The sequence below is a fragment of the Artibeus jamaicensis genome, unplaced genomic scaffold, assembly GCF_021234435.1.
Source record: "Artibeus jamaicensis isolate MK-2021 breed Jamaican fruit bat unplaced genomic scaffold, CSHL_Jam_final contig_467, whole genome shotgun sequence".
Lineage (NCBI taxonomy): Eukaryota > Metazoa > Chordata > Mammalia > Chiroptera > Phyllostomidae > Artibeus > Artibeus jamaicensis.
This window is the reverse complement of record NW_026521845.1, coordinates 7236320-7261175: the sequence shown is the minus strand read 5'-3', so window position 1 is coordinate 7261175 and position 24856 is coordinate 7236320. Positions and strand designations below refer to the sequence as shown.

At 38.0% G+C, this 24856-nt stretch overlaps 1 long non-coding RNA gene across 1 annotated transcript in view; it reads left to right on the top strand.

Moving 5' to 3' along the window:
• LOC128627771 (uncharacterized) overlaps positions 1 to 24856 on the top strand; it is a 450437-nt gene that overhangs the window by 342005 nt on the left and 83576 nt on the right. Inside the window, exon 4 of the long non-coding RNA XR_008392072.1 lies at positions 4914 to 4981. This is a non-coding gene — a long non-coding RNA (uncharacterized LOC128627771). The remainder of the gene's footprint in view (positions 1 to 4913; positions 4982 to 24856) is intronic.

The window sequence follows — 24856 nt, the reverse complement described above, 5'->3', positions numbered from 1 at the left end:
CTTTAAACAATTTTTATAGGAAGCATTACTTTCTATGGAACTCCTATATGAAATGATTTGTGTTAGATGACATTGCGAGCAAAAATGATGCCTTTTAAAATATAGCCAATAGACAGTTTCTCTTGTTTCAAGCGACTGAGATTTAAAATTTCCGGGAATGGCTGATGAGAATCTTTTCTATGCAGCCGGCTGATGAGGCAGCGGAAAGGTCCCCCTGGGGTGAGGCCTTTCGGGTCAGCCTCCCTCCTCTCATTAACCTTTAGACAATAATTGCAACTTCGGGACTTCCATTCCTTTATCTGTAATCTAGAAGACTGGGCAGAGCCTTTTCCTCAGTGAAATTGCATGATTTTGAAATTGTACTTTTGTAGTTTTGATATCACAGCTATTTTTATAGTAATTATATGTGCACTGGATGTGTATATGTACAAAGTAGAAACCCATGTACACTGTACACTAAATATATACATATGTAGAATCAGTGTATAAGGACTAGACACATTATATATATTCGAGATCATCGTATCCTCTTTATAACTGGCTCCTCTGTCATTATAACACTTTCCTCTTTTACTGTGGTAATTGTTTTTGTTCTAAATTCTACCAGGCCTGATTTTAATGTACTGTCTCTGGGCATCTTATGAATAATGTTGACATAATGTATCTCTTTTATCCTTTAAGATATCTTAAACAATGTGTTCATCTTACAAGTAGCTTTTGTGTAGAAAAATTACTCTTTTCCCCCTCATTGTGACAATTTCTGATTTGCTCCCTGAGTTTAAACCATTTATATGCAATACCCTTATCACCATCATTGAGCTGAAATATATTATCTGCTTTATGTTCTAGTTTTGCTTTTGTTCTTTGCTGCGGTTTCTGTTCTTTTTCTGCCTGTATTTGAGTTAATACTTTTAATATGCAGTTTTATCACTACTATTAGTTAGTAATTATATCTTTTTTCTTTTTGTCACTGCGCTTATATTTACAAAGTGTATCTTTTTAAAAACACATTTCAAATGAGTATAAAAATATAAATCAAAGACAAATAGTGCGATCTAAGCTTGATTTAACAATTAGGAAAGTTTCATTTATAAATCGCTCCTATTTACACTGTATTAGTTCTGAGGAAGATTTGTCGAATATTCTTGAATTATTACTCACCTTAGGAATTCAGAGGCCTTGAAGTGCACATTTGAACAAACTGGAAATTAGTTCAGCACTAAATACTCATTCTACTTAAATGATTTTATTAACAGGTGAACTTATTTTAATACTTCTAATTTTTATCAGATTAATTTTTTAAAGTGGCATTTTTCCACAGGTCTCTCCCAAACAACATTCATTTTATTTTAAGTAAAACTCCACAAAATTGTTCAGTAAATGTCTGACAACTTTCTCTGGGGCTGACAAAGAGGTAAGGGCTGGAACAAACATCAGAAACTATTTTGGACCCTGAACTCCACTGATTCCCGACCAAACCTGTGCTCAGGTGTGTCTAATTGAAAGCCAGAAGAGCAGAGCTGAGTGACAGAAAGACCAAGAATAGCCCACCTGAATTAAACTGGAACGCAGGCGGGTGACATGACGAGTCGGGATTAGAAGGCAGAATGAATGCTAGGCAAAGACTTTGCAGCCTTGTCGAGGATGTCCCTGAAATATTCTCTGTGGGACTGGTGGCAGTAGCCAGCCTCGTCCTAATGGAAGAGCAATGCATAAAAGCCATTAAAAAAAAGAAGAGGAGGAAGAAGAACAAAAGGCACAATTTAGCAGAAGATCTATGCTCAGTATGTAAAACCCAAGGAAAAATGTGGTCCTAACCACACGCTTCAAAAGGCAGCACATCAATCTGTGAATGAGGGGGAAAAGCAAATAATTCAGAGAGTAGTTTCTATCAATAGATGAAACAAATTCACAAGAAAAAAGAACTTCTTTTGCTCCTATTTCCATACGGAGTACAGTGGGGGAGAAACTTTAAAAAAATGGAATGCTTTTATCATTTATATACTAATAAGAAGCATTACCTCTAGCTGCTTAGGTCTTCATATTTTATTAAAAGGTATATTTTTATATTGAGCTAGGAGACAATATGTGTGAAATATTAATCAGATAGGTTTCTTCCTTTAGATGTGGATTAAACAAAACAAAAAGTAGGCTAACCTATATAGACTATCAAATCATTTATATAAATATTGGGTGTTTTTTTATGGGCATCATTAGTGACTTTATTTGTTATCTGGTAAAATATATCAGCCTCTAGGCAAGTGAAAAATGGATGCCTGTTGGGGACGGGTAGTGGAGGCTGCTTTCCAATGTAGCTGAATTGATTGTATACATCGTAAGAATCACTGGGCTGTGTGTGTGTTTTTCTTGGATGCAGCTCTTAGAAACTTTGTTTTCCATGACCTTGTGAATAATATTGACATAAGGTATCTTTTTTATCCTTTAAAATATTGCAAACAATGTGTTCAATATTGTTGACATATGGACATATATAAAATGTGTCCTTTACGAGAAGGGAATAACCCCCCTTTTGCAAGAGTCTGTGGTAGAACAAAGGAGACACCTCAGTGGTCATTCCCACCCAGTCAGTGGCCTGGCCCAGGGGCTGCAGACCAGGCCACAGGGACGGACTCAGGGTCCAGCCTTCCATAGGGACGGTCAGCCTAGATACAGAGGCACCGCTTGCTTTCAGACCAGGCTGGGGCCACAGGTAGGGAAGCATCAATTTGAGGAGTGGGCACAGTCCATTCACCTGGAAATTTCTAACTGGGCCACAGGCTTCTTGGCAGCAGCCTGCTCATTTATTTCCAGCTGCTCCCATTTCTGTATGAGTGGGGAGCAGGCATGGCCTCCCGTGGGTGGTCATAGCTGATGTGCCCCCACCCCCGCAGAAGTTCCTGGCCTAGCACCCACCATTCTAGGCCTGCTGAGTGAGGCCTCTCGTTTTGCAAGGGTCCAGTGCCTACCAGCACAATGGTGGGTGCAAAAAAATTGGCAGGGGGTACAAGCCCTGGGAGGTTGATGGGCTCTTCTGCCAGAAACCGTGGGCGGTCTTGGCTGCCTGAAGCCCTCGTGGGTCTGCTCGGTGGAGGCTGCAGAAAGTTTTAACTTAAATTATTTTGGTTTTATTCTGCTCTATTTATAAGCTAGCCTAAACCTCAGCGAAATACGAATAACTTCTGATTTCATATTATCACTGTAGCAGAGCTTCTACCCTCAACCCTGAGAATCACACAGTTCTTCCTTCAAGAGATGTTACAGTTTTGTTAGTAGCTAAACAGGGCTCCTAGTACCACCAATTTCTTATTGTTCCCACAGCATTTGCAGAGCTGGGGGAAAGGGTCATTTACAGATGTATTTGAAAAATAAGAATAATCTAATAAGTACAGAAATGAAGATGCAGTTTATATACAAATTAACATAATGATGCATACATCCATATGTAATTAAATAAATGCAAGTCAGAGTAGCATTATGCAATTTGGTAACCATTTACAAATATTAATAATTTCTGGTTCAGCCTTTGCGAAACAAAATTATTAGAATAAATAAAATACATGGAAGTTAAAATTTCATATTTCCTGAGCCATTGGCTTCACAGCTAGGAATATCTACTATTCATATACTGAAAGAAATGTTCAAAATATGTTCAGCAGTTATTAACCAAAAGCTTAAAATGATCTAATTATTTGATGAAATTCTATGCAAATATTCCACGTAGTTATTGCAAATAATTAATTAGAAGATTATAAAAGTAATACAAAATATTTCAGTGAAATAAGAAATGCATCTTTATTTCCTATTACAATTTTTTCCAAAGATGTTCAGAATGAGGATAAAAAAACACATGTGGATAATAATGTTTCTGTTCAATATTTTTTTCATTAATTCGCTCTTACAAGATGGAGAATAAAATTTAAGATTGAGAATTTTTTTAATTCACTCACATCACTTGCTAATTACTGTTTTAACAGATATGTATTTCAGACACTAAACTAGATAACTGCTTATTAAAGAAAAATTGAGCCTTCTGTTTATTTTAGCTGAAATTTTTATAGTTTCCCATCTAGCACAATGGTACTGATGTAAAAATTAAAGCACAAAAAGGCAATCTTCCCTAGAATAATTGAATAAGAACCACTCCTTCTGGGTACATATCAAGCAACCAGAGATTCTGGGCACATGTAGCCATGTGACAATATGCGCGTTTGTCAGTGGAGGTCAAAGCTATATTGTTGTTCCCCTGGCCCTTTGGCCAGCCCCATTATGGAAGGGATGCCCTGGCAACCTTACTCAGGAAAGTTAAAACTCGGAAAATACATTGCTGAAAATAGAAATGTACGATGGGTCAAAAACCAAGCTCTGTGTACTGAGTAAAACAAAGCAGCAAGAAGAGTTTATTGCAAGGATTTTGACGGGCAAACCAGGAACGTGAAGCCTATGGGAGCAATGAGTTCCCACTTGCTTGCAGACTAAGGCACTTTATGGGATAAACGCAGAGGTTATTTGGCTCTTCAGCTGATTGGTTGCCCAGGGGTCTTTGTTCTTATTTGGATCAGAGAAGTTGAGTCAGGGGAACAAGGAAGTTTAGACGTGGTATCTGAGGATTGGCTGGTGACCTCTGCTGATTTCTGAGAACGCCGTAAATTCCTGTAAAGTGACAGTATATTCCTGTAAAGTCAGGTTAAGTTTCCTTTAGGTACCTGCATCGACTGTTTCCATTTTGTCTCTGACGTAAGTGACTCCATTTTAGTTTGGTTCTACAGATAGAACTAATTTAATTTTCTATTTTCTCTATAACCTAATTTGTACATGTTGAAATGGACAAATGCATCTGTATGGCAACTGAAAACTCATTAGGAAATCTTCTGGACCACTTAGAGTCTTAAAATCTTTTTTGCTCTTACTTGCAGATGGGCCTGTGGAGAAAAAGATCTCCATCATAAAAATCAACAGATACTTTCCTGATGTTTAACAGAAGGTAAGCCATTCTTCATTTGAGATTGTGACCACAGCAGAGTATAGTATGCTGTTATGGACAGCTCATTTATAGCTCAAGAGCAAACTGAGGGTGTAGAATGTACATTCTACAAACTTTGGGATAGTTGTAATGCAGCCAGAATCAGACAAGAACTTCGACTATCCTTTTGCAATTTTGAACACGAACTGCTGGGGAAGCATATTTTGGGGTAAAAATGACTCTCAACCCTATTTCCTTCTCTTCTGTTGCTTTATTCCATGGGACCTGAATTTGATACTTGGACAAGTTTAGTTGGGTGTGGAGAAAATAAGTGTTAGCAAATCTGGGACCATATGCCTGATGTTCTGCAAAGAATCCACAAAGCATTCAGTATGAAGCAAGGAGAGAGTTGATTTCTTGTGGTAGCCAAATGGGAGAATGGGAGAAACCCCAATGCACCTCCCTGAATACAGGTTGTAGCAAAATTTTAAGAGTAAGATGAGGAGGGGTTAACCATATTCATCGATTCTGATACATAGGGACTGAACTGATAGTCTTGGAACTATGCCAGCCAAGGTAAGGAACCTGCAAGAGGCCAGGGAGAAACAGAGTCATTTCATTCTGGCAGAGTTTGGTCAGTCATTTCTGTGCCTTTCTTTGGTCTGGGCACTGGATCTTCCTTATTAACAATGTCCTACTTTTTAATGGACTCCAAGTCTGTTACTTGAATTCTGTGAATCTTGGTTCCATGGTGCTCAGGAGGTCAGCTTGGGTCACCTGGCTGCTCACTTCAGGGACTCAGGTGAGCCAGATGAGCTTCAGCTCATGCAAGCAGCTCAGCTCAGCACTAGAGAACTCTTTTTTCTGGAGGGTGCTGACCACAACTTCGTTCGCAGGCAACTTCATAAGAAGGGCTGAAAATCACCTCCTTTAAACAGTGTTTAACTTTGCTGATTTCTTTTCCACATTCTTTAGATAAGTTTTCTACAGGCTTTTATAACAAAAAACCTTTTCTTCTATGTTATTTTGATTAAAGGTTACTAATACCATTGAAGAATTGAAAAGTCAGTAACAGCCAGAGGTAAACTGAATACGATGCCACACTAACTTATGCTCCTTTGGTATCAGGATTATTTTGAGCTGAATATTTTTAAGAAACAGTAGACATAGGAAGAGCACTAGGAATGAGTAAGATGCCTTTTGTAAGAAACATAGGCATTTGTAAGGAAAATCCCTATTTTGTAAGGGTGTCTCCCGCTCTGTCCCAGGAACCGGGGGATGATTCAGACTTTCTAGAAACACTTCATCAGTGCAGAGCCAAGGACTTAAATCTGCTTCACAACCATACCCTGGGTACTGTGCTTTTCTGACAGCCTCCTTCAATCCCTATTGTTGTCTTTATTTCTATTTTTGGGGTTATTACGGTAATGGCTTGCACTCTTTCAGGATCACTCAGATTCCCTGGGTGTCTGCTTGTGTATAGGAGGTATCCACACCAGGACACTGCTGGTTTGCTCTTGGTGACCTGCCCTTTATCATGGGGGTGTCTTAGCCAAAGGCATAGGCAGGTAATGAGAAATTATTTCCCTCTCCTATACAGCACTAGGTCAAAAAGATTGCTTAAAAAGAGAAGGAAATCAGCCACTTTTGTTTCATCAGTAAAGAGATCTTATTTCAGAAATCATGTTTTGCATGTATATCTGTAATCAGCATTTTTTTAAACCTGTAGTCTTTAATGAACCTATGATAATGAACCTATCTAGTGATCTAAGCTGCCAGAAGAAGTAAATGGTAAACAAGCTTCCTTGGCTGGCTTGTTTCTTTGACAACTTATTCAGAGGTTTGGCATTTTGCCTTTGTTTTAGATTTATTTTTCTAGCTATTGAATGCTTTGAATTTTGGCACTCTTCATTATTTTTAAATAACATTCACAAACAATTTATCCAATGGCACTTATGTTACATTTTTCATTCTTTTACAATTAATATATATAAGATCAATATTTGAAAATAGTCTTAAGGGTATCTCTTTATAAAATGGTGCTGTTTATATACTAAAAGTCTGTAAAACTAAATTTCATGAGATGACAGAGGCTGATGCAACACTAATTAGAATTTAAATTTTTAAAAGAAAATTGAGTAACTACAGTTCAACACAAAAGGAGAAGTGAGTTGAATTTAAAGGAACCAAAGACTTTGATAATTCTGTGTGCTAATCCAATTTTCTAGATGGGAAAAAGCTTCAAACGCACAGCTGATAAAGACTTTGGATTAAAAACTACCCATAATCTGTAAGTGTACATGCATAAAAATATTAATAAAGAAACCAAAGTAAGAATATCTTCATTTTAAAATATCTTTCTTTACTAAAGTTATAATATGCCTGAAAAATGAGTAGTTCCTTTCTTGTTTTGTTTTTTTAAAGAGTATCTTCCCTAAATTTAAAAGTTCTAGACTTTCAAATTTTATTTAGGAAGCAGTAATTTAAACACACACATACACACAAGCACTTGAAGTATCAAAATAAAATAAAAATCTACTGCATGCCTATAATAAAAAAGGAACTCTTACCCTATTTAACAGCATGGATGGACCTGAAGAGTATTATACTAAGCAAAATAAGCCAGTCAGAGAAGGACAAATACCATATGATCTTACCCATACGTGGAATCTAATGAACAGAATAAACCAATGAGCACAATGAAACCAGACACATGGCCAAATGGAACGGACCGGCAGATCTCAGAGTTAGGGGGACCGGAAGAGATTAACCAAATAACATGTGTACATATATGTACAGCTCATGGACACAGACAACATCGCGGTGAAGGTGGGGGGTGGGGGGATGGGGGTAAAGCAGGGGGGAAATGGGAGTCATCTGTAATAAGGTCAATAATAAAAAATAGTTCTAACTTACTCTTGTATAGTCTCACTTAAAAATAAATTTAAATCTAAAATGAACACTCATTAAGCACTTAACGTGTTCTAAATAATCATAGTAATTGACTCACATGGTAAATTTCCTAACATGGCTACTACTACAACATTCATATTAAAAATGAGGAATCTTAGGTAAAAGGAGGTTAAGGAATTTCCTAGGATTACATAGTAAACAAATGGCCCCATCCAAAACCTCGAGAGATGGTATTCCAGCCACCATGCTATTCTGTTGTAACCATTGTCTAGTATTACTTGTTGGTATAGTACAGCAGGGATTTTTTTGCACACAGGCATGTATTGACAAAAACATCTTTGACATGAATTTCCCATTTTCATTTTAATCAACTATTAAACATTGCATACTGCCACAAGGCAAACTGCTGAAACTCTTCAAATTTGTGTTTCATTATTTCCCAATAGAATCAGCTACAGCAGGTCCTCAAATATCATCATTGCTTTCAAGGTCGTTTTGTTGTAACGGTGATGAGATGCCATAGGGACCTAACCCTTATTTGTATGAGTTAGTCTGTGGTGAAACTGCTGTCGCACATCTTCCACTCCAAATCACAGAACCCATCGACCATGTTAAGGGAGACCTTCCTGTGTGTAAGAAACCCAAAAACAAAAAAGCACTGGCTAAATTTCCCTGTGTATTGTTATGGAGTCTTTCCATATGTTGCTGTGGACTCGAATAGCACAGACGAATGTCGAATTTTTGGTGACCTCGTGGGAGGAAGAAAGAAAATGTCTTCGCTTTTCTGGCAGCGTATGTAGGTGATGGAAACACATTCTGAACACGTGGGCTTTATGGGTCTTTGGTGGTGCGGACCCCCGTGTGCAAGGGAGCCTGAACCTCCCTAGAGGAATAAACCTATGGTAATAAATATTTTCTTTCCCTCCCTACCACTTGATGACCTCCCATTATATGATTCAGTGTTTTCTCATATTTTGTCCCATCTAGGGACATTGTCTCTGAGCTCCTATGTGGGACACACAGTTTCTGGGGGGGGGGTGGTCATTTTTGGTCTAAAGTATTACTTGGAATACTTTACCTAAAGCTAGCTCTAAAGCTAATATTTTTACACTTGTGGCAGAATTTTGATATGAATTTTTTTATTTGTTCCTTTTGATGCTCTTATAAACACTTTCAATGAAGAAAACTAAGAGGTTAGGTCATGGCTAAGTGCCTCAATGTTAGTAACTACATAGAAAACAACCAAGGCTTTGACAGTTTCTAACCTCTGACCTCTCTGCCCAGTGCTCTGGGGGTCCCAGGACGAAGCTGAGAGGACTCAGTTGAAAACTGAGTTGCTACCATACGCTATGTCTGGTGGTATTAACACGGAAAAGGTACAGGGTCCAGCGGAATAAGGCTTGCTTGAGTGTGGTTGTAGGGTAATCACATGGGTGTAATAATTTACAGTTTTAATTTGAACATTGCACCTAGAATGTCATATGGTGTGCTTGAGTGTGATATTGTTATGTTACACAATTACATGCTTATGATTTTGTACTAAAACATTTTGTAAGAAAATGGGGCGTTATTTGTGCCAGACCCTGTGTGTGCCATTGCCGGCCATGTACTTAGGAGTCTTCGTATTCACCTGCACTTCCCATAGAGAGCACAGCCCAAGCCAGTGTACAGTCATGATACAAGTGGCCTTCAGGGTCATGAAAGGGTTCCCAGCCCCAAATATTTTCATTAAGGGTGCTCTGCCGGCACTGAAATTAAAGTCATTGTTTGCAGGGTTGAAGATTTGTATGTCTTTGAGAGCTTCCCATGTCCCCATGTGTTCAAAACACATCACTAATTGTTGAGCAAACAGCTAGGACTTCAGTATGTGTGATGGGAGATGGACACCTAGTGGATTATAGAGGACTCCAGGAAAATGGAAGACAAGGCATGGCTTAGTTCGGAGGAGGGCAGGGGATAGAGCCCCAGTTTTCACACTTTTACTTAGTGCTGGATTAGGTGCCAGTCTTACCTCCTCTCTGACTATTTATTCTCAGCAGAGAATAATATCAGTCACTTTTAGAGACTTACATACTTCCTTCACTCTCTAACTCACGATCAGTACCAGAGGTTTTTCTGAATTATTTCTCTTGTGAGATTGGCCTCTATTCCTACTGGTGCCTTACTTCACAGCCTTACTGCTACAAGGACTGAGCAGGTCAATGTCCAGCGACTTTGTTAGGCTTCTCAGTCAGTCTTTATGTGCATCCAAGTTTTCACATGAATTGACTCATGGACCCCATTATATATTCATTTAAAGGACACTTCCTTTGATCCAGTCTGTGTCTTATAGTACAGAATGAATGAATAATGTCCTCCTCATCATATCCAAATACATTTAGAAGGGGAGGGAGCTTTACCCCATAAAATGGTAAAGCTCTCTGTCTTCTAAACTGCTTCGTGACCCCCAACTGAGAGGCATGTTTCTTTGGTGGCACTAATTGTTTCCTCCAATGACATCTGTCAGAAACGCTTTCACCTACCATATCAGTAGGCAACAAGAGTCAGCTGATCTAATCAAGAACTTTAATCCCTGATGCTAATGACTGAAGCAGCCCCCATATATTAACTACTAGTCCTAGACACTGTTGGGTTTATCCTAGACACACAGCATTTTCAAGTTCAACAGCTAAACTCATTCGTAGCCATGTACCCACACTGGATACACGGAGGAGATCATGAGACTCCGAGTGCCTTTATTAGATGACTTGGTGTCATTACAAGAGCCCAGGTGTCGATGACCAGTTCTTTGGCCATTCAAATAAGTTAAATTTACAGCTCATAGATCAGGTGGTTGGAAACCCAAAGTGTCTTCTATGGAGAGTTCAGATACCATGATGTTTCGGAGGGGACATTGAAGATGAGGAAGATGTTTTTTGACTACAAGAATCTTTAAGATCATACTATCAAGACAGCTCTTCCTCCCTCCCTCCAAACATCAGGAGAAAGGTGTGATGTTAATTGAATTAGTTTCTCCCCCTCTGAGAGACTTTACCAGGTGCATAGGATACTGTCCTCATTTGGGTTCATGAATTTATTTAATTTGCATAATATCTGAATGCAATTACCTTAAGAGTAGCATTGAGATAGAAGACTCCAACCTTCTGACTATAGAGTAAACCATTGCATTTCCTGACCCTGCCTATCTGGGGTCAGGAACTGAATAGGGTACAGGAAAACGAGTCTTTGAGTCTCCTAAATAGAAAAAGGAATTTGAATTTCAATGTAGACTTGGCATTTAACTAGTTATTCTTTTTTAAATAGCAAATATGGACTCTGACATTAAAATGAAAAGTCTGCACATACAATATTATTTACACTACAGCAAAATGTTTTGTTGTTGAGCATTACAAATTCAGATTTCCTGGCTTCCTTTAGAGTATGTACTGATCAAATACTTTTACACCGAATGCCACTTAAAAGAAGCCAGCATTTGAATCTTTGTGTGTTCTCCTAGCTGCTAAAGGAAATCCAGCAGCAAAGCAAAGCTGTGACCTTGAAAGGGACCCTTTGCCGTCATAAAATCAGAGTTATTTTTTCTTTGGTGGAAAGATTGCAGCAGATGTCAAATCAGATGCATTTTTTCTGCAAATATCTTTTAAAATAACTTTCAAACACTTTTTTTTAAATTAAAAAAAGGACCTACTTTAGACTTTTAAAATTTATGCCCAGAGTAGCAAAGGTAAGAGTTCAGAACATAATTAACTTAAAACACAGCCCAGAAGGTATCCGACTCATCACGCTTTAATGAGTTGCTGAAAGTAGATGATCTTTGCAAAAATGAAACAGAATACTGATGACGGTGGCCCTGATAAACCCTGAGTGGGAACCCTGTGAACAGCGTGTCATTAGAGGGGGTTTAAATGTCACCGAATAGACAGAACAACAAACAGGGGGGCGATTTAATTTTCTTGCCTTGGCAGTGTGGAAGAAAGGCGTGAGTCAACAAGATTTTTATACCTAAGCAGGGAAACAGTTTCTTCATGTCACATACATTAAGACACATGAAATATTCAGTGTTAGCTTAGGGAAAACCAGGGCACGTCCCATCCACAGAGTGGGAGTTTGTACTGAAGAACCTAGAAGTAAGGAGAAAACGTGGTGCTTACACGCGGTCGCATATTTAATGTGGCGCCGTCGGTTCTACATTCACATCCCGCTGTCAGTCATTCTTTGCATATTTCCTTGGATGGAAAATATAGTCACACGCTCGAGACCATCTTACAACCTTGAGGACACCCGTGTCTCGGGCAGAGTTAAATGCTGGCACTAGGACCTGTGAGATCTTTAGCATATTATGTTTAAAAAATATGGTGTTTCTTTGGTTTTTTTGTGTGTGTGTGCGTGTGTGTATATATATACACACACACACATATATATATACCTATACATATCCATATATATATTCATACATATGTCATATATCTATGGGAAGTTTAGAAGTAGAAGATAAAGGAAAGTAATGGGAGGAAGAATGTAGACAAAATGAAAACTATGAAAATTGTCAATTGTCAATGTTTCTAATATTCTTGCTTAGCAATCTGGATATTATTTTGCTTCAGACATGAGGGAATAGGCCCTCTGAGGGGAGTCATGGGAAAGTGGCTCATGAGCCTGCCTGAACATCTGTTTGGGATGGAGAGGCTGAGCCCTCTCCATGGAAAGGGAAAAGTAAAGAAAGACCAAAATTCATTAATTATGAAACTGATGGAAATTTTGGTCTGTATTCCTCTGACAGCTGGGGAGGGGGATTCTAAGCGGAAGAGACGATTTTAGTATTCCCTAACAAGGGTGTTCACAAACAAGGGAACACAGACTTTTATTCCCATGCATTGTTTGTCTTTGATGGAGCACCGCTGACACCCAGGAGGATTTGTGATTATTACAACAGGCGTCAAATTATTGTCAGGTCTTTTCAACTCAATGTAGAGAAAATTATATCTATGGATGTAAATACTCATTTCTACCACTGGCAATGTTAAATCATAACAGAAACAAAAAAAACCCAGTATATTGAATTCATAGTCATATTTTCATCAGGAATGTTGAATCACTACTGTTTACCAAAGTGCCTGAAGTACATAGAAGACCACGTGGAAGGTTTAGTTTGGCTACCCATAGAGCAGTGGCACAAGCAAATCAATGTTAAATTGTGACCAAATGTGACATGATTACAGGGAAGGAAGTCAATTTCTAGACCATTCTAGAAATTTCTAGACAAGCAAAGAGCATAGAAGAATTTACGGAGTGGTGGACATTGGTACCATATTAGTGTTTGAATAGGAGTTGGATTCAAACCGAGGCCGGAGGTAAACATCTTAAACTTTTGTGGCAGGATGGAGACATTGATTTCGGTCTGAAGTAGTAGGGAGGAGACACAGTTCTGGGGAGAAGATGAAGTGTGGATATCTGAACAGCAGTGAGTGGTGTGTGGTTATGTAAATGGGGGTCAACTAGGAATGAATGACGACCACCGGCAGGTGGGTATGCTTTGCACTCCATCCTGGGTGAGACTGTGAGGTACGTGGTGTGGTGATAGCCAGATGACAGCAGCAAAAAGAATAGTGGTTTCTCCCAAATGCCCATGGTGTGTCAGCGGTGGTAGGAATGAGGGGAATCTTGGGGTATCCTCCCTCATCTCCTGCTATGTAAAAGTCCTCCGTGTGGGCATCCTATGAGACATAGACAGGGATTCTGTCAGTGAGTCTTTTTGCGGGGAATATGGGCAACCATTAGCCCAGTGGGATGCTTTCAGGAGGAATTAGTAGCCATCCGGCGCAGCAGAGTAGGACTGAAGAGAGGCATCCAGAGAGGCTTACGTTTGCTTGTTCATGGATCAGGTCAGCGAGCAAAGTGAAGGTTCTAACTGGATTTTCCTGACTTCCTGTTTGGAAATATTTTTTACATAGTTCATTTTAAGATTGATAAAAGTTCTAAGATTCTGAACTCCCAAAAGAGAATGGTAATCATGGTAAGACTAAGCTAAAGTATCAGTTTATTATCTTCTCTGCTGCTTTTCTACTCAGATTAGGTTCTATATTTTCTCCCTCCCCTCCCTCCCTCCCTCCCTCCCTCCCTCCCTCCCTCCCTCCCTCCCTCCCTCCCTCCCTCCCTCCCTTCCTCCCTTCCTTCCTTCCTTCCTTCCTTCCTTCCTTCCTTCCTTCCTTCCTTCCTTCCTTCCTTCCTTCCTTCCTTCTTTCCTTCCTTCTTTCCTTCCTGATTCTTCTAGCCTGAACCATTCTCTTTTTCAGGTCTCCTGTGGTCTAATCTGTAGGTACTGTCTTAACATCATCATCAGATAATTATGTGCCTGAAAGTGCTCTCCTCCAAGTTGTATTATATGTTTTATATGCCGTAATGATTAAAGCAGCTCTGAGCACATCGTAACTATGCAGTACAGACTTGCCTCATCTAACATTTAAAGGGTCTTACTTAGAACATCAGGCTGATGACTGAGTGGCTGTAGGTTATGTTAAGGGTGTTTTAACATGTTCCTTATTCTGAGAACAACTCTTCTCATCCCAGAAGTGTCTGGCAAAGCCCTGTTGAGTTTTCTTTTTCTGTTCCATAAAATTGACTATGTCCCATATTTATACAAGATAATAAACCAGTAAATTTAAATGATTTGATCAGTCTGCTAAAATATTTGAAAACCTACCTGAGTCATACAGCTTTCAGTAGCTGTCATAACATTAGCACAGGGATAATTAATTGTCATTTTAATATTACTGGTTATTAACAAGGGCATGTGAAATTGAAGTAAGGAACACATAGGAAAAATTAAAGCTACATAGTTTTGAATAGACACAGTCACAGAAACGTTGATTAAAATGATGAGTGTTCTACAGGACAAGTGAACCAGTGTGCATGGCCTGAGATCGATTCAGCAGGTGGATCAGATTTAATGGAATAAATGCACATTGACTCATGTGCTAGACATTCTTTTAGTCATTGGGGTACAGCAGAGAACAAGACAGGAGCGATCCCAGCTTCCGTGAATCTTACAGTTTAGTGAGACTTCATTTATAACTATACAGATATATAAACATATGAAGATTAAATTCTATTATAAACATTCCACAATGTAAATGTATAAATGTGTATTTATACACATCTATTTTTTACCTTCCATAATGAATATTAACTTGGGTGATCTGGGTATTCACAATTCCAGTGTGATATTCTCTTTCTTGTCCTTCTATACCGGTATTAGTTCTTCACTTTAAGGACCTAAAAACATTGAGAGTTTGCAAATTATGTGGCTGCCGTGGCTATTATTAGCTGTGGGTATCACTCAGAGGAAACTATTTAATTAACTTGTGGATAAATTGATAGGTCCACAGAGTTTTATGCCCCATAACTATTTGGGAATCTGTCCTTCATTGTCCTTAAATCTCACTTTCAATGTTTAAAATTTGGTCTTTGTCTTTTTATAAAAATCATACATTTTTAGCCTTGCTCACTAAAGAATTATCATAAATACGAGAATGTTTGTTGTAGAAAAATAGCAAATGGTGCAAAAGCTCTTGTATTAATTTCATACAGAAATAGATTCATTATGGCACCTTTGGTGCCCATGTTTGTTACATTTGATAAAGCACATAAATTTGGGCAGAGGTAACAATAAAGGCTCAAAACCAGCACTTTGACTCATTTTAATCTGCCTTTTAGATGGCTTAGTGATAAAATGTTCCATTACTTGAATCATTTGCTTACCATTTTTTAAACTTCTGAATCAATTTATCCAATTCTGGAATTGACCTTCGGGTTGGTTAACACCCATAGACACTTTTGTTGGATGTAAGTTCCATGTCCAGCTGAAGTTCGCATGTGCCATCTGCTAGTCACACCTCTTCAACTTGGAGAGTGCAGGTCCTCTTACTAAGCAAAGGAAAGGCCCCCTTCCCTTTCCTGGCAAGGGTCTCCCCATTCACATATACTGCTCCAAATTATCCTACATGTGTGAGATGCCTTTTTTGCAATTCCTCTGGTGGTATTTTAAAACCAATGATTTTCTGACATTTCCACCATGGAGAGGAATCTGTACACACCTCTGTGCAGAGGTGTCTCCTTCAGGGTGGGTGGTTTTGTGATGACTTAAAGCAATCGAGTGTGGCAGTTTTAACGTAAAGATTAAAAAGCAAAACACTAGTTGACATTTTGGTTGAAATAACCCACATTCACAACCCTCACTACAGCATTGAATGTCTCTAGGATATCCTAGGAATCAAGGGATTCCACTTCTATGGGTTTCTCTTTCATTTTTTAAAGACCCTTTCATTGACATTTCAGACATGTGGGAAATAGCAGAAAGCACCCATATACAGTCTGACAAAAACTTGAGCATCTTTGTGAGTATCTGGTGGTCAGCCAGTTAGAAATAGACAGTTGTCGGCTGCCAGATGTATCAGCGCTGTCCTTTCTCTACTGTTTAGCCCTCCTTCCTGACAGAAGTACTGCATGCTAATACTGATGAGTGTAATTTCCTTTTTTTTTTCAATAGTTTCACTGCTTTTCTGTGTTTCCCCCTAAACAACGAGGTTTAATTTCATCTGTTTTGAAGGATTATACAAGTAGATTGTACTCTATGCATCCGTAATGCCAACATTATGTTGCAAAAATTCACCCATGTCATTGCACAGAGTGATAATTTATTTGTTTTCATGGCTGGGTACCAAATATTATTATGACTGTATATCACAATTTACTTCATCATTATATTTTGAGGTCTGTGATGTAGTTCTGTTTCTGCTTCTAATTTTTTTTAACAAGCTGAGGTATTTAAAATTTGTGAGATATTTTTCCTAATGTTTCCAAACAGAACTACATATTTGCCTTGGGCTAAAACACAGAGTATAAAATACTGCAGAAAAAAAGAAAAACATTTCTCTGTTTAGAGAAATCTTCCTATGCAGTTGGAATTAAAACTCTGAGAAGCCCTGAGAAAAAATATATTTATATTTAAAATAATATGTGCTATTTCTACAAGTGTAATAATGTATAGCATGGCGAACTAGTTCTATTTCTTCACTGACATTTTTACTGTTATTTTTTCTTATAAATTACCTTAATTGTTTAGTTACATTGAAGAATAGTATAGGTAGCTAAGTTACAGTGGACTCCAAGATGTATCATTTTAATATATGAAAAATAGGATTAGAAGAAATTCAAAGTCTACAGGAGAATAGCAAACAAGGATGCTAAGTGGAGAATTTGGGGTGGGAATCAAAGCCTAAATTTTGACTGCAAAGGAAAAGTGGGAGTTGCTCAGCTGAACAAACTGGCAGACAGAGCAGTTGCCATTCTAGTAAATATCAAAGAATGATCGTCAGAGATTTTAGCACCTTTATTCCACTTTTATCAGATTTCAAAGTTATTTCCATCTATTGAGGTCAACACATAATTATTTAAAAACTTATTCCAAGTTTTATTAGCTTATACTTCTTTTTCCAGTATTTCTGTTGATTTTCATTTTCAAACATAGGTATTAGTCAATTTGCGTTTGGTAGACTGAGTTTACAATGTAGGATGTCCTCATTTTGTAACTGGAAAGATGGGTCTAAAACAAGCCAATAAAAATCCTTTCCTTGAGGACAGTAAGAGGCTAATGAATCTTAATATCATACTTTGTAAATACACTGAAGTCTTGAAAAATTAAGTAACCCTATTAAAGCAATTAAGAAGTTTGTCTACTGTATCAGTGGTCCATAGGGCTGCAGATAGGCAGAGCCTCAATGTGCCATTTGTTAGCTCTGTAATGAGTATGAGCTTTTTGAGCTCTGGTTTTGTGATCTTTAAATGGAGGGTAATAATTGCCTTACAGGTTATTTGGTGGATTAGGGAGAATATGTGCAATATATCTTGGCATGTGTCCTTTCTAGTAGGCAGTCAAAATAGTATAGATGATATTATATAATGAATTAAGCCACATATGATTGGATGATAATATAATCGCTATTGCCATATATTGTTATATAGTTCATATAATTCTTATTTTGTCAACATGCAAAGTAAGACATCTTCTATGGCATGCAGTAGCACTTCTCAAAATGTCTCTGATGTTAAATATTTTTTTCCTATTCTTCTCTTACTATGGTTTGGTAGCAATGTTCTCACGGTCAGTAACTAAAATGCTTCTGTTATTGTGTTCATTGATTAGTGAATGGAGCATCCGTGTGTGCAACTTACCACTCCACACTCATTCATTTATTAGAATCCCAACAGAGGGGATCAGAGAATCATAGACTTGAAAGTTGTTTTGTCTTCTGTGCAAAAGAGAAATACTTTTTAAGGCATTCCCGAGGCATGGACCTCTAATATCCACTTCATTACTGCTAGGAAGTAAGAGGTACTTGGCCTAATTTGCCCGTTTTCTGGAAAGTTCTCATTAACAGAAAAAAATATTTATTAGATTGAATAGAAATTCAACCGTAACTGCCGTCCATTAGTCATAGTTCTGCTCAATGCAGAAGCATAAAACAGATTTACATCTTCCTTCACATTACAGATAAGAACAGAGTTATTCTGTGCCTGAAAGTCAAGTTCAAATTCTTTCACAGGCTCTACACTTTAATCTACTGATCGGCTACTTTTGCCCTGAACATCACACTTGAGCAACAGCAAGTGACAAGCTGGTTCTTGCCTCTCTGTCTATACCTGCTGTTCCCAAGGGCTGCTGGGAAGAATTTAAAGCCTGTACTACCTCAACTGTGCCCCAAACGACAACTTCATGATCTCCTTGGGGTACATCTAATATGACATCATTTTTCCCCTGATAAAATCCTATTTATAATGAATGATTCAGGTCTCCTGACCTATGACACTGAAGTGTTCCAAACAGAAACCTCCACTCCATTAATTAGTGTTAAGAAGAATATTCTGGAAGAATGAGGTAATGCAGGCAGACCTGAATACAGAGAGGGTTGCAAAAAGTCTGGGGCAAAATGTGCTGTCTGAGGGGAGCAGGTTCATGTGCTGGGCTAAGAAAAAGAATTCAAAGGCAGCCAGAGGGCCTTTGCCATGGGTAAGAAAAAGCAAAACAAAGAAGCATGTATTAAGTATTTGGGGGAGGTGTAAAAACTCACTATTTAGCAATTTGCTAGGTAGCATCTAAGGATCCTTAATTCGTTTCAAAAGATGAGTGGCTGAATTTGATATTTATCATATATACATATTACTTACATTAAATTACTCCTGTACTCCTAAATATATGGCATTTACAGTGTTAGTATAAATGGTTTGCAAGCTGCAGGAGCCATTTAAAAAATTGACAATATTTGTCCATTTAAGGCCACTAGGAAATTAACTTTGGTGAAAAGATTAGATTTGTAACTTTCTGCAGCAAGGTGGAGAAAGCACCATGAGAAAGTAAGTTGAATATTAGTAAGAATAGAAATTTTCTACAGGGTTTGGCTTACACGGAATAGCTCTAAAGTGGGATTCCAGGAAAGTGGGAGTGAACTCTGCGTTGAGTATCAGATGAGATACAGTTATTAAGAAAATAGAATGAAGATTGTGTCCCATTATCAGTATTCTCGTTTTGAAAAGAAATATCATAGGCTGATACCTAGCAGAGCTGACACAGATTTGAGATGTTACATCCTGGGGAATTAAATATATAAAATGTGCTGAAAATGTGCTGCCCAGGGCTTGGTGCCTGGGCTGAAAACTGAGGCTGCCTTTCTGGTTCCAAGCAACTCATGTGGCCCCGATATGTTAGCCACTAAGGACATGTTTTACTCTCTGCTAAGATTTTCATACCCACGTCTCTGACAATCTTTGATTTTAGAATATTGGATCTTTAAGCAGCTTTTCCTTCATGTTGATAACCAAAACCCATTTTTAGAGATTTACCAGTTAGTTCTGATTGAAGTAAAGTCATTCAAATACACTAGAATTTGCATGTTTACACCATCATATTATTTTTATACTTTCAGCCATTATTCTTATTAGAAAAATAAAACTACTGAATGGAAGTGAAGAAAAAGTGCCAAGTTTTCATTCTCAGAAAACAGTTTGAACAACCTTCAGGACAGAGATTGCTTTAAAAGGCTGTGTGTTATTTTTGCTTAATTGATTAATGACTTGAAATTTTTGCTTCAGGGACTTTTGAAGATTAATTTAAAGTATAATACTGCTATTGATTAAAATAATAATTGCTCTGTTATTAAAGGTTGTCTTTCTCCTTCAAATGAACTTGTACTCTTTCTGAAAAATTAAAAAAAAAGTGCCAGATCACCAACATCTGAAGTAAGAGTCAGAAAGAAATGTAACTTCATTGTATTAAAAGGTGTCATTTTAGCATCATGAATCCTTACTTTTCAAGGGGGAGGCAATAACTAATGGGTAACATTGTGATAACCCATGAAAAGTTAGGGGACCCTGAGAATGCAGGTACAGAATGTCTTTCCTCCTACACACCCATGCAAACATTGACATTGTTTTGGACGAACGCAATGCCAGCATCAATAGACTTTGAATAGGGCAGTTTTAGGTAAAGAGGGGATGTCACATGTTAATATTTCAGGTGTCCACCTGGAGAGCTTTCTGCATTGAAGCCTTTTGGACTCACAGAACATGAACAAATAGATCAATACATGATTGCTCAGATGCTGACACATTGGTCACAGTTCTTATTTTAAAATAGGGACCTTAAGAACAGACAAAATGTACTGCGAGAATGGAAAATGCTATTTCTGTGGTACAGCATGCACCAAACGATGCTGTAAAATTGGCTCATTATAAAGGAATACTTAACCTTAATGAGATACAGGCAGGAGATGTGTTATAAAACAGCCTGCGATGCATTGGAATTTGGAAACAAGGCAGACTTGCCCCGCAGGTGTCCGATGAAGTATAGTTACGGAGACCTTGTCCTAAGGTGATTCCATCAATAAGGCAACGAGTTAGCGAGCATCTGGGGGCTCATGATAGTGTGATGCATCACAGACTTTTCAATTCCATTAGCTAAGGACGGAAAAAAAAAGGGATGATGAATGCCCCATTAACAAAAGCACAATTACGAAATAAACGTGTATGAAATTGTTTGAGTTTTCAGTGCGACAATTGTGGGGATTTACGTCTGGGCTGCCATACTGTATGTGACCGTCGTGCCGAAAATCGTTTAGCTCCCATCTCTTCATGCCTCTTCTTTTTATGGTTGTCACTCCTTATACGCTCAGTATCCTGGCAGGTCTCTGATGTCTTAAAGCATGTATGTTTCAAATATTTTTTTCCAGCTCTTCTAGAGTTTCTTTTACATAAGTTAGTCCCTGATAGCCAAAAATTAAAGTACCTTCTAATGGGTTTTAAATACTGAGCAGATGCTCGTATCTCGTGTAAATAAAATAAGTGGAAAAGAACGTCGAAGTCAGTTACCATTGGCCAAGATAGAAACATTGGCAACATTCTCTAGGTTGGATAAACAATCACAGACATTCACTGTCATAATATTTGAGAACTATAAACTGTAATTTAAGCACTGTAGTAATACCCATCAGATTGTGAAATACTCACCTATGTTTTCTCTTCCAAAAATGTATCTTAATTAGGCTCTCTAAAAAATGTGCTATGTGATCTGAGCATAAACTGCAGCACTGCTTAGTTGCCTATTTTTACAAACTATCTGATTGTCCATTACTTGTAGATTAGTGAATTGATTTTTTTAAATTGTGAACTCAGGCGAGAGAATACTATGCAGCTATTAAAAAGGTGCAATTGAAATATTGAGATATGGTTGTGGATAAAAAGAACATTCCTCAAACATATTATAGTCTTCATATTATAATAAGTAAAAGGGACAATTTTAATTGAATGTGCCATTGTTTGTGGCTATAATGGTGTGTCAGTCTATGAGCGTGCATGTCTGTTAAGTGTGCGCCCAAGACAGTGGTGGCCTTGTGGACAAGGCTGGGGCAGGGATCTGGAAATCTGGGAGTTAGGGATGACGTATTCTCTCTGTCCTGTGTTATTTACCTTCACATACTGCTCTCGGGATTTGCTGCTAGTTTACGATTCAGATTTTTTCAATTAAACTAGGATAATTATCTCCTAATAGTGAAGTGGATTCAGTCTAATCAATAGGCTTATTGAGTTGACCAAGGAATTAACTATTGATTTTTTTGTCTCTATTAGCCTCTTTAATTCAATGTTAAAACTGTGTGATAATATATAAGATCAATGATTTGTAGATTCACTTCTTCCTGGACCTTCATATCTAAGTGAAGATGACCTACATGTCAGTTGTCATGCACATTGAGCAAGGCCGTTGCCTTATTGAAAGATTAATTAAATTATTTCCTGACTTTTGAATAAATAATGATTAAAATTTTATTTCCTTCTAGTAGATTAGTGTGACCATGTATTTCCTCTGATTTGCTAATAATAAGTTCCCATAAATCCTCATAAAATTATTCAGGGGGTGGATCCTTGTTTACTTCCTCAAGAACACATTTTTGTACCATTTTTAATGTAGGTAATATGCTAGCCCATGGCTACATGGAGACTTGCAAGTTCAGAAAGCCTGCAAATTGATTGTAGCCATCTGAAGTACTAGTGAGGAGATCGGTATGTATTGTATTAATCTGAAATCAAAATCAGTTGGTTTAACTAGGGGTTTGGATCAAAAATTTGGATCCAGAATTTTATATAAAACCAAATATCTTCATGACTAATATTTAAGACATAGAGCCCCTGGGGTCCTTTGTGTGGCAAATTATTTTACTAAACAACCCAAGGGTGTCTAAGTCTGCCCCGAGTGACCAAGTTCCTCCCTAACAGCCACTTCTAATAAAATTTTACTAGGCACGGCATAGATAATCTAGAGTCAAACTTAAAGATTCCCAGAAAATAGATTTGTACTTCCTCATGCTAGCCCAGAATCTGTGCAGAAAATTTAAACATTATGAAATATAATTGGCAGCATCTTTACAGTAAAAAAAAAGATGCCCATTTATTCCTTGGACTTTGCCTTCTGTGCTACCAGTTAATGGGAAACCAGCATTGATATCATTAGGAAGGCTGAGTTTATCATCTCTGAGGTAGCAGAGGGGAAATCCAATCCCACAGAGAGTGATTCTTTATGCGATCCTTAGTCCATTCCAATGCAGAATAAGGCAGTCCCTTAATTTATACAGCTAGTTGATTTCTCTTTAAAATGCTGATTCTGAGACAGTGGCAGGAAGTAGAGACAAAGGGTACATATCAGCCATTGCATGAAGGAAGATATTTTAAAACCTAAAATAATAAATCTAAATATTTTATAGCACTTGTGCATATCAAGTATATATACTTATACTTACTATATAGCCACCTCCCACCCCTGCTATAAGTTTTGTGAAGAGAGACACAGGGTTTAGGGCCATTTGCCTAGAACAGAGGAAGCCCTTCATAACTGTAACAGAATGGTCCTCAACCAGGAAAGATGATTGATCAGCAAGGATATCCACAGTAGCTCCTCTGTGATATTGGAATGTGGGTCTCAGTATAACTACTCAGCCAGCTCTGGAAAAATGGCAAAAACACAGACAAGACAGAGGAAGGCTGCCATGTGAGCACATCCCCTTATTAATCAGGCAGGGATTAGGAAATATGTACGATATACCTCTCTGCCTCCTGAGAGTGTTCATTGATATTCTGGAGGGATATTTCCTGTGCATGATGTGGCCGTTACTCCATCCAGAAGTTATTTCTATAATGTGAGCACGTTTTTACTGTGAACTTTATCATGTCTTGTACACAAGCATCCTTTCCCAACACCTGTTCATGGACACTGTCACAATGATCATAATTTAGTTGGTTGTGCTGGCAGTGCATGGGCTGTGTGTGTGTGTGTGTGTGTGTGTTTTCTACAAGAGTAAAAATAGGCAAAGTGTACAGGTTAGCTCTTTGCCCAAAAAGCCCAATCACTGAAAATGAATAAATATTAGCCCAGCAGAATCCACATTTAAATAGCATCCATATTTTACCATAGATTAGTAAAGAACAAACATGTACTGTTTGCTTTCATGTATGTTAAAGAATGTTCTGCCCATGTATCTAATGTGCTTCATGACATGCACATTCCCAGGCCCCGATCCATATACAGTCATCTGAATCTCAAATGAACGTTACAGTATGATTTTAGTAAACTGCAAAATGGAGATATATCATTGTACCATAAATAATATTGTCTTCTGATTTGTTACATTTTATCAGGGAAACTTCAAAGAACCCATTTAAAGGGCTTCCCAGCAAAGTCAGCGGTATCCTGGGACTATCACAGATACCCCGCCCCGCAAAAAAAATCATCATCAAATCGCAGTTAATCAACTAGTAACAAAAACAAGGACGAATATTTGGCAAACACAATTAATAATGGCCTAAAGTCCCAATTTGATGGAATTGTGCAAAGAGAAATTCAAGCAGATGCAAAGATATCTATTCCCTTTGAGACTATCTGGATTCAAACAAATTTTTCTTCATTTGATAATGTCTAATTTTAGTAATTAATGAATCTGACTCTTGGGAACGTTCCTTCTGTCTAACTTAAAGAGAGTCAGCTAATAAGTAATTAGTCCATCTAAATGCCTTGCAGGGTGTAATCCCTCAGTTCCTTCTAGATTCTCTTCACTCTGTTTGCATTACTAATTGTTTTAGTTTAAGCTGGTTTTCATTTTGTGAACTGTTTCACAATGAAAGATAAGTATATGTGAGTAAATACTTCTTTTAATATAATTTCTCTTGCCAAAGGACACTTTTAACTTTTCAGAAGACAGCATTTTCTTTTTCAGTTTTCAAATCAAGAAACTGCCTAGTTTCAGTGTTCTAGAAGTTGATTCCCCATTTACGTGCCCAGTTAGAGTTTGACTTCCCAGGCGAGCTCCATAGGTGCCCTCCGCATCCCCTCCCCGCACGGTGCCTCCGCTGTGGAGCGTGAGTGCAAAGCGAAGTCTCCTCCTGCCTCAG